This window comes from Aulostomus chinensis, chromosome 1 (genome assembly GCF_037954235.1).
Source record: "Aulostomus chinensis isolate RoL2024-O1b breed Wild chromosome 1, RoL_Achi_v1.0, whole genome shotgun sequence".
NCBI lineage: Eukaryota > Metazoa > Chordata > Actinopteri > Syngnathiformes > Aulostomidae > Aulostomus > Aulostomus chinensis.
Window position 1 is genome coordinate 40,333,768 of NC_141320.1, and position 10,690 is coordinate 40,344,457.

The 10,690-nt window shown below is 42.8% G+C and overlaps 1 non-coding gene across 1 annotated transcript; it reads left to right on the forward strand.

Annotated features, from left to right (window-relative positions):
- The first annotated feature begins 178 nt into the window (after positions 1–178).
- Positions 179–251, forward strand: trnah-aug (transfer RNA histidin (anticodon AUG)). Its single transcript has one exon. It is a non-coding gene; the product is annotated as a tRNA-His (tRNA).
- Positions 252–10,690: the final 10,439 nt, after the last annotated feature.

Sequence of the window (10,690 nt, forward strand, 5' to 3'; positions counted from 1 at the left end):
GCACGGCTCCACTGAGGACTGATTCAGGTTCCTAGCAACCAAATAGGAGGAGAGCTGAACCTTCTTGCTGGGAGGCCACAGTGCTGACCACTGCACCATTGTGTCCCCTGAAAATGCCACCACCTTGTTGGGATTTTCTGTAAAAGCAAGCAAACATGAACACAGCAGCTTCTTCACAGGGCTGGTGGTGCAATGGATAACGCGTCTGACTATGGATCAGAAGATTCTAGGTTCAACTCCTGGCCAGCTCGCTTTGAACTTTATACTGAGAAGATGAAGTGAGAACCAGTGATCAAAGTCACTGAAGTCCTCCCAGGTTCCCTCCTTGTCTGCTGGAAACATGAACACATGAATGATCCTGCTGCCTCTCATGTTAAGCTGCACTTGACAGTGACAGCAGGAGAACAAAAATCCCAGTGTGTCATCAACATTTCCTGTCAAATCAATGATAGAAGCTGTTGAGTTTCTGGATCAGAACAAGGAGAAAGGAGCCCCAATGAAAGAGTGATGGTTCTTGATTCTGATTTTGTTCTTCACTCCTACACCAGAGAGTGAAAGTGTGGGCTGGCTGGGAGCAACTGCCTGCTTCAGAGTGGGAGGAGCCTCAGGACTTTCCAGTGAGAGCTGCAAACTTCCACCAGCGCCCAGTGCCAGCAGGTCTTCATGATGGAGCTGAGAAGAACACAACAACACCAGAGCACTGGAGAGGAGCACAACACTTCTTTGCTTCCTTGTCATTCTCATGTCTGTCTGTCCATCTGGAGCTGGGGGGAGGAGCTTCACATGTTTTTTATTTTTTTAAAAAGGGAATGTCATGACTTCCTCTGTATGTTCGAATTTGAACTACTAAAAATGTTCATGCCCAGTTTAAAGTTAGAATTAAATTTAAAGTAGAAAACTCTTCCCTCTTCAATCCTGTCACTCAGTGTTGTAAACTGTATCTAACAAATTCTACTGTTCAACAGTTCAAGTGTTTCTAATGAAGCTGAATGTTCTCCTCTACTTTCCTCAATTGTGTTTCTTTCATGTCCTCCTGACATCAAAGACAGAATTCTAGCTACTGTCAAAGCCCTGATGACATCATCAGGAATTCTGACCTGTCCAGGGTTCACCCTGAACCCACGCCTCCTCAGAGACTGGAGATCTGCTGACCCTGCCTCTTGCCCAATGTCACCTGGGATCGCCCCCCCCCCCTCCATGACCCTTAAAGGATAAGAATAGAAAGTGGATGGAGGGATGGACTCAACACTGAAATCAGCTGATCTGATCCACATTCTAATGTTTCCTGTCCCTCTTTAGGAGTCAATGAGAATAGTAGTGTATATAATAATGTATATCCAACCTTGTAGTATCTTTCCAAAGCTTTTAGTATTTCTTCTTGTTTCTACTTGTAGTTTTAGTGTCTGGATCTTTTCTTTTGATGTCCTGCTGTCTGCTCTTTGCTTTTGGAGCTTCCTTCAACAACTACCAGGCCTCCTGGGTACTGTAGGAAACATGGTCAAGTTCTTCTGACTTCTCCAGTAACGTCCTGCTCTCATTGGTCTGTCTTCATTTTGACTCCTCCCACTGCCACAATGACCAGCCTTTATACTCTTGGTGACTGGGGCCCTGGTTGCTGCAGGCCTCAACACCAGCCTGTGGTTGTGAGCAGGGCAGAACAGAACTGACAGTATCTCCCATGCAGGACCTGGGTCAGCACCTGGTGCCAGCTGGGGCGCCGCTTTAACCTGGACCCCTAGAAGATCTTCTCCAGGAACTGGTCTTTTTCAATCGAAACAGCATGAAACTACAAGTAAAGAATTAAAATTATTTAATTCACAATGAAGCCTCTGTCATAAAACAACTGACCACCTCACCATGACTTCACACTGATCACCAGGAGGTAACCTGGTAGTCAGAGCAGCGATGCTCAGGTCTGTGGACTCAGAGGAGGGTTCTTTTTTTGGTCACAGGTTTGAAGACCTCAGTGGAAGAGAGAGGAGAGGCAGTGAGAGACCTGCCACACCTCTCCAGTGACCTGGGACATGATGGCAGTGGTGGGATTTGAACCCATGCCTCCTCAGAGACTGGAACCTTAATCCAGCACCTTAGACCGCTCGGCCACACTACCTCACTGTGCTACTCTCTGAGTTGGTCTGCTAAAGGCATGTTGAAGAGGAAGTAACAATGATATCAAACGTATTCTGAAGGGGGACCCCTTTCCTCCACGGTCACAGGAAGTGACGACAGCGCTGCTAGAAGCAGGAAAGAAATGGTAAAAGGACTCAGTTTGTACAGAGCCTTTCTACCTCAGCAGCACTCAAGGAGCTGAACAATGTCCTCTCATTCACACACTCACACACTGATGCTGAAGGCTGCCATGCAAGGAGCCAACCTACTCATCAGAAGTATTTAGGGGTTCAGTATCTTACTCAAGGACACTTTGACATGGTCACTGGAGAAAGTGAGGATCAAACCAGCCAACCTTTGGTTGCCAGACGGCCACGCTACTCCTGAGTCATGTGACCTGGATAAGATGGTGAACTACAGCTGATCGCCATGCTAGCAAACCTCTTTTGTTTGGTTTGGTTGTTGTTTAGTGACTGTGGATGAATACACAGGAGAAGTTGAGCATAAATTTGTGTTCCCTGTTCACTTGAATATATGCAGGAGTGTGAGGTGGAAATAATACTTGGAGGAGAATGAGAGTTCAGTCTCAGCACTATGACCTGTGCTGACACTAAAACATGTCAGCCCACAGAACAAAGATGGCAGTCCTCTGGGAGAGCAGGTACACCACACATACATGAAGAAACCCTAAAGGAAACAAATATGTTGCCAGAGACTTTTACTCTGTTTTTGTTGTTTACCCAAGTACAGGATTGGAGGGAGACTGATGGTCGCTGTTTGGGTTTTTGGAAAACAAGGAGGCTGTGGGTTCAAGCTGGATTCTCAGAGACTATTTCCCCAACCTCTACATTGGAATCTACACTGTCATCCAGTCACGTGACTGAAGTCATCCAGTCACGTGACTGAAGTCATCCAGTCACGTGACTGAAGTCATCCAGTCACGTGACTGAAGTCATCCAGTCACGTGACTGAAGTCATCCAGTCACGTGACTGAAGTCATCCAGTCACGTGACTGAAGTCATCCAGTCATGTCAGTGATGTCACTTGGCAGGACTGTCATTGCCGTCTCATTCTAGAAAAGAATCCAGACTCCACCTGTGGCTCCATGATAACTGATGGACCTCTGGTTGGAGGCTGGACGATGATGTTTGGACTGGAAGGAAAACTCCTTGTCCAAATTCCATGGTGTTCAAATTTAAAGTCCCACAATCAGAAGTAGCTGAATCTGACAGGTGGAGGTTTGGAACTACAAGATGGTGATGTTTCCTTGACTTGATGCTCTGACTGTCAGGGTAGATGACAGCTTCTTTCTGCTGCTGCATCTGAGTGGCTATGATTGGAGCTTTTACCTCCCAAGGTTGTCTGGTTCCAGGGGAAATTTTAGAATTCCAGTCCCCAACCTTGGCTGTTCTGAAACTCTTCTCCTGAATCACTCCTGAGCTGCAGCAAGAACAAATACCAGTGCCAACCAGATCAACTTCATGGCTGCTAACAGCCTCAGACACTTGACTTCCATCAATCTGGAGCCAAGAAGGCCCTCACCTGTGGTTCTCCTCCAGGAGGGTCCAGGTTCTGCCATTGTGGCTCCTGGTGCCACTGCCAGAGAGCCTCAGCTGCACACTGCAACATTTCAACAGGAGATTGACATTCCTTCAAATGTCCTGACATCTGATTCCAATGGTTCTGTTCCATATTTATATTTTAAAATAAATCACACAATGAAAGCTGCCTCAGCTGGTTTAAGAGAGAGAACAAGCTAAGAGATCTGAAACCAGTAAAATATGCTTTTCTGTGTGCAAACTAGTGAGGGGCATGGAAGGATATTTTACCACCAATACAGAACCCAGACTTTAGTCATGTGATGAGATGGAGTCTCTGATTATGAAGTTAATGGACAAAATGTGAATTGAAAGAAAACACATTCCTTCAGTAGACTTTGATCCAACATTGAAGTTAGAGTTTGGTGGCTGCTCCATGTTGGAGGAAACCAGGCGATGTTGGACCGTCACAGGGAAGCTCCTTTGCCTCCTCTGCTGCCAGTTCAACCACTCACTCCCATCAGTGGAGAGCAGCTTCAACTGGGTTTGGAATGTACCATTGTGGATGCATAGGAATGTGGAGAAAATCCTTTGTCAGAAGTGGGATTCGAACCCACGCCTCCAGGAGAGGCTGCAACCTGAACGCAGCGCCTTAGACCGCTCGGCCATCCTGACAGAAACTGACAGTTGCAGACTGAATTAATTCACTGACAAAGTAGAATTTTTTAAATTGTTAACATTAAACACACAGTCTGAGTTCATGGCAGGAAGAAATGATTTTCATTTTTCTAAAGGACAAGAAATGAACCAGAACATTAGAACCACATTGCATCTCTTGATCAGTTTGTTACATGGGACACCTTCCAGACAGGAAGGTCCCACCAAGACTTGAACTGGGATCACTGGATCCAGAGTTCTCACCCTTCCATCATGGAACCAAACACAAGGAGGTGGTTCCTCAAAATACCACTTGACATCACCTGCAATCAACCTGTTGATATTTGGAGGTTCATCTTGCTCTTGTTCCAGACTACATTGGCAAAAGGATCATGAACCACAAGGAAATCAAGGAACTCCAGATTTATTCAGGACTTTCTAACTCCATCGTATGACCTGGGAGCAAAGACTGGCCAGGCCTTCCTTAATTTATCAGTTAATTACTGCTTCAGCAAACATGCCACTTAATTAAGTTACCAGAATTTCTCTCATTGAAAAACCCACCAGCCTGATTTCTTGACACGACATGAAAAATTCTCCAAGAACCCACAGTTGGGTGGAAAGACACCAGGTTAACCAGGAGGAGTCCTGCTCCTGAACCATGGATGGAACAAAGTCCACTGGAAAACTCAGCAGTTCCTGAGTGCCAGATCCATCCGGGAGCTTGGGTCTCCCCTTGACTGTGGTGATCCATGAGATCAAGGAGGACAGAGGAAAGAAGGATCCTGTTGGAGATCTCCTCCCTTCTTCCTCCACTTCACTACTACTTGGATGTCAGGAATATGAGGTACTTTACTCAAATGAGGTACTAGGAGTTTCCTGTTTGACAAGAAGGAAGTCAGAGGTTCACACCTCACTTGTTGGTGGTGCCCTCAACCTGCTGAGAGCATCACTTAGTTCTCTACAGAGAAACATGGCAGCTCTGCTGAAGGCTGCAGGAAACCTGCTGGAATGGAGACTTGGACTCAGGTCACTGGATTCAAAGTCCAGGGTGCCAACAGGTCCACCAGGGCATCTATGCTTTACTTACCATGTAAAAAGGACCACAGTGGTCGTCTGGTTTTAATTTAACAAACAAATACGGTTGAAAACTTTGAGACAGTGACACAGGGCTCTTATTTGAAGGGCCATGGGATGGGAAATATCCCAGACCTCTGAGATCAGAGCGTTCACTTTGATCTCAGGGTCCTGACTTTGGGGGTCCTTCCTTTGGTCTTCAAATACTTGTGTTTTTATTGGCAGAACTTTCAACTTGCATGCAAAAAGAGAATCACAGTCAATGTAAACCCAGCAGACAGTGTTTATTTCTAATAAATCAGACAATCGCACAAATGAGAATGAAAGGAAAAAAACAATAAAATGTTTTAAAATCCTTCTCCACTCTAAAGCTTTTTAAAGTTCACTTGAAGGTTCAAAGGTGGAGGTGAGGAGGTCACCCTGATCCTCCCTGTCGTCACTGCCAGGATTCTTTCTTCTGGTGCTGTGGTTCTTCTGATGAAGGGGGCGTGATGTTTGCTGTCTCAGGCTCCACCAAATGTCCTCTTTAGGACGCCACAATGTGGCCTCTTCACTGCTCCATCTTCCCTGCATCGGAGACACCAGGGTTCCTCCTGGTGCCGACCCCATCGTCCTTCTACCCAATGGTGTGGCCATGGATCCTCAGAGGACGCTGGGATCCTTCTTCTCATCAGAGCCACAGTTTTTCCTGGAGGGAACAACAGGAGCTTTGTTGTAATGTTTTGCTCGGAGTTTCCTGCACAGAGCGTCAGGATCTGTGACGCCATCTTGTGGTAGGGGGTCATCATCTTGTTGTGTGGTAGTGGATTCATTGATCTGCTGTTTCAACACATTCAAGTTCATTATCCTACAAGTCAAAGTACATTTGGTGTGGAGTTTTAGTTTCTGGCCTCAATCATAACGTGTGCCTTTCTTCTTCATGAACATTTCTCAGCTTTGTAAGTTTATTCTAGTTTTTCTTCCTCACTTTTCTATTCCATTGTTGTTGAAGATTCTACTGCAGGTTGGAGTTCCCTGTTGACTGAAGCAGAAACAGGAACAACAAGCTGGAGGCTGTCAGAGCTCCAAGTTGAGGGCTGATATTAAAGTAGGAGATGAACACATCCAGGTTAGCATCCCTCTCAGAAGCTGCTACTTTAGCTCTTCAGGATACAGCAGCCTAGCATAGCTTCATCTGGCCAGTTAGTGGCCCACTTTGATGTCTGGGATATCAGGTTCAAGGTTCTTCACAGCTCTGAATGAAGGCTTTCTAAAGTGTTAACCAGTACTCCAGTTGTAAAAAACAATCAGGGGGATGGTAGATTTTGATGTTTAGGAACAGATCATTTGTGCTGATGACAGCACATCAGGTGAGAGACCAAAAGTGTACCCTTACTCCTCTAAAACAACATGCATGCTATGGATATTACCTGTCTGCTACTCCTGTCATTGATCTTGACCAAGCCCCCAGGCTGACACTGCTACCACTGCTCCTACATAGTGAGAGTCAAATGCAGAGGACATTTTCCCACCGGGTGCAAGTGCAACTTCATACTCATGCTAGCTATAAATCTGGGAATTCATCTATATTTTGAAACAAAACATTCTCAAGTCAAGTCCATTTTAATTAAAGTGCAAGAGCAAAAGAATTAAACAAATGTACTGTGGCAGGATGGCGCTACACTCCCCACCGTGAGGGGCAGTGTGGCCGACGATAGTGAGTGGTCACCTAGCAGTAGACCTAGTCCGACCCTTCTCCGTCCTTTCCACTTCCTCTCCCTCCTTTACAGAGCTGACAGCCGTGCGTGGTGGCGTCTCGCTGGTCAGCAGATCGGTTACAAACAAAGGAACCTCAAAACCTCAAAATAATGCTACAGTGATGTCGGAAGAATTGCTAATGAACTCAAAATGATGCTAACAGTAATGGAGGAAGAGTTGCTAATAACCTCAAAATAATGCTACAATGATGTTGTAAAAATTGCTAATGATCTCAAAATGATGCGACAGTGATGTCGGAAGAATTCCTAATGATCTCAAAATGATGCGAAAGTGATGTCATAAGAATTGCTAATGAACTCAAAATGATGCTAACAGTAATGTAGTGATAGTTGCTAATAAACTCAAAGTGATGCTGACAGTCGTGTAGCAAGAGTTGCTACGAACCACAAAATAATGTGACAGTGATGTCGGAAGAATTGCTAATGATCTCAAAATGATGTGAGAGTGATGTCGTAAGAATTACGAATGAACACAAAATGATGCTAAAAGTAATGTAGTGATAGTTGCTAAAAAACTCAGTGAGGCTTACAGTAATGTAGTAAGAGTTTCAAACAACCTCAAAGTGATGCTGACATTCGTGTTGTAAGAGTTGCTACTAACCTCAAAATAATGCTACAGTGATGTCGTAGGAATTGCGAATGAACGCAAAATAATGCGAAAGTAATGTCGGAAGAATTGCTAATGATCTCAAAATGATGCTAACAGTAATGTAGCGATAGTTAGTAAAAAACTCTGTGATGCTTACAGTTATGTAGTAAGACTTGCTACGAACCTAAAAAATAATGCGACAGTGATTTAGTAAGAATTGCTAATGATCTCAAAATGATGCTACAGTGATTTCGTACGAATTGCTAATGAACTAAAAATGATGCTAACAGTAATGGAGTGAACGTTTCGAATAACCTCAAAGTGATGCTGACAGTCATGTAGTAAGTGTTGCTACGAACCTCAAAATAATGCGACAGTCATGTCGTAAAAGTTGCTACGAACCTCAAAATATTGCGATAGTGATGTCGGAAGAATTGCTAATGAAGTCAAAATGATGCTAACAGTAATGTAGTGATAGTTGCTAATCAACTCAGTGATGCTTACAGTAATGTAGTAAGTGTTTCGAATAACCTCAAAGTGATGCTGACAGTCATGTAGTAAGAGTTGCTACGAACCTCAAAATATTGCGACAGTGATGTCAGAAGAATTGCTAATGAACTCAAAATGATGCGACAGTGTTGTAGGAAGAATTGCTAATGAACTCAAAATGATGCTAACAGTAATGGAGTGAAACTTTCGAATAACCTCAAAGTGATGCTGACAGTCATGTAGTAAGAGTTGCTACGAACCTCAAAATAATGCGACAGTGATGTCAGAAGAATTGCGAAAGATCTCAAAATGATGCGACAGTGATGTTAGAAGAATTGCTAATGACCTCAAAAAAATGCGACAGTAATGTAGTAAAAGTTGCTACGAACCTCAAAATATTGCGACAGTGATGTCGGAAGAATTGCTAATGAACTACAAATGATACTAACAGTAATGTAGTGATAGTTGCTAATCAACTCAGTGATGCTTACAGTAATGTAGTAAGTGTTTCGAATAACCTCAAAGTGATGCTGACAGTCATGTACTAAGAGTTGCTACGAACCTCAAAATATTGCGAAATTGATGTAGTAAGTGTTTCGAACAACCTCAAAGTGATGCTGACAGTAATGTAGTAAGAGTTGCTACGAACCTCAAAATAATGCGACAGTCATGTAGTAAAAGTTGCTACGAACTTCAAAATATTGCGACAGTGATGTCGGAAGAATTGCTAATGAACTCAAGATGATGCTAACGGTAATGGAGTGAAACTTTCGAATAACCTCAAAGTGATGCTTACAGTAATGTAGTAAGTGTTTCGAACAAACTCAAACTGATGCTAGCAGTCATGGAGAAACAGTTGCTGCGAACCTCAAAATAATGCGACAGTGATGTCGGAAGAATTGCTAAAGATCTCAAAATGATGCAACAGTGATGTCAGAAGAATTGGTAATGATCTCAAAATGATGCTAACAGTAATGGAGTGAACGTTTCGAATAACCTCAAAGTGATGCTGACAGTCATGTACTAAGAGTTGCTACGAACATCAAAATAATGCGACAGTAATGTAGTAAAAGTTGCTACGAACCTCAAAATATTGCGACAGTGATGTCGGAAGAATTGCTAATGAACTCAAGATGATGCTAACAGTAATGGAGTGAAACTTTCGAATAACCTCAAAGTGATGCTGACAGTCATGTAGTAAGTGTTGCTACGAACCTCAAAATATTGCGACAGTAATGTAGTAAAAGTTGCTATGAACCTCAAAATATTGCGACAGTGATGTCGGAAGAATTGCTAATGAACTCAAGATGATGCTAACAGTAATGTAGTGATAGTTGCGAAGAAACTCAGTGATGCTTACAGTAATGTAGTAAGAGTTTCGAACAACCTCAAAGTGATGCTGAAAGTCATTTAGTAAGAGTTGCTAATGAACTCAATTTAATGCTACAGTGATGTCGTGAGAATTGCTCAACAACTCAAAATGATGCTAACAGTTATGTAGTGATAGTTGCTAATAAACTCAAAGTGATGCTAACAGTAATGTAGTAAGAGTTGCTATGAAGCTTAAAATAATGCAACAATAATGTAGGAAGAGTTGCTACGAACCTCAAAATATTGCGACAGTGATGTCGGAAGAATTGCTAAAGAACTCAAAATGATGCTAACAGGAATGGAGTGAAACTTTCGAATAACCTCAAAGTGATGCTGACAGTAATGTAGTCAGAGTTGCTACGAACCTCAAAATAATGCGACAGTCATGTAGTAAGTGTTTCGAACAACCTCAAAGTGATGCTAACAGTAATGTAGTGAAAGTTGCTAATCAAGTCAGTGATGCTTACAGTAATGTAGTAAGTGTTTCGAACAACCTCAAAGTGATGCTGACAGTCATGTAGTAAGAGTTGCTACGAACCTCAAAATAATGCGACAGTGATGTCAGAAGAATTGCTAAAGACCTCAAAATATTGCGACAGTGATGTCGGAAGAAATCCTAATGAACTCAAGATGATGCAAACAGTAATGTAGTGATAGTTGATAAGAAACTCAGTGATGCTTACAGTAATGTAGTAAGAGTTTCGAACAACCTTAAAGTGATGCTGAAAGTCATTTAGTAAGAGTTGCTAATGAACTCAATTTAATGCTACAGTGATGTCGTGAGAATTGCTCAACAACTCAAAATGATGCTAACAGTTATGTAGTGATAGTTGCGAAAAAAGTCAAAGTGATGCTGACAGTAATGTAGTAAGAGTTGCTACGAACCTCAAAATATTGCGACAGTGATGTCGGAAGAATTGCTAATGAACTCAAAATGATGCGACAGTGTTGTAGGAAGAATTGCTAATGAACTCAAAGTGATGCTAACAGTAATGTAGTAAGAGTTGCTATGAAGCTTAAAATAATGCAACAATAATGTAGTAAGAGTTGCTACGAAACTCAAAATAATGCGACAGTGATGTCAGAAGAATTGCTAAAGATCT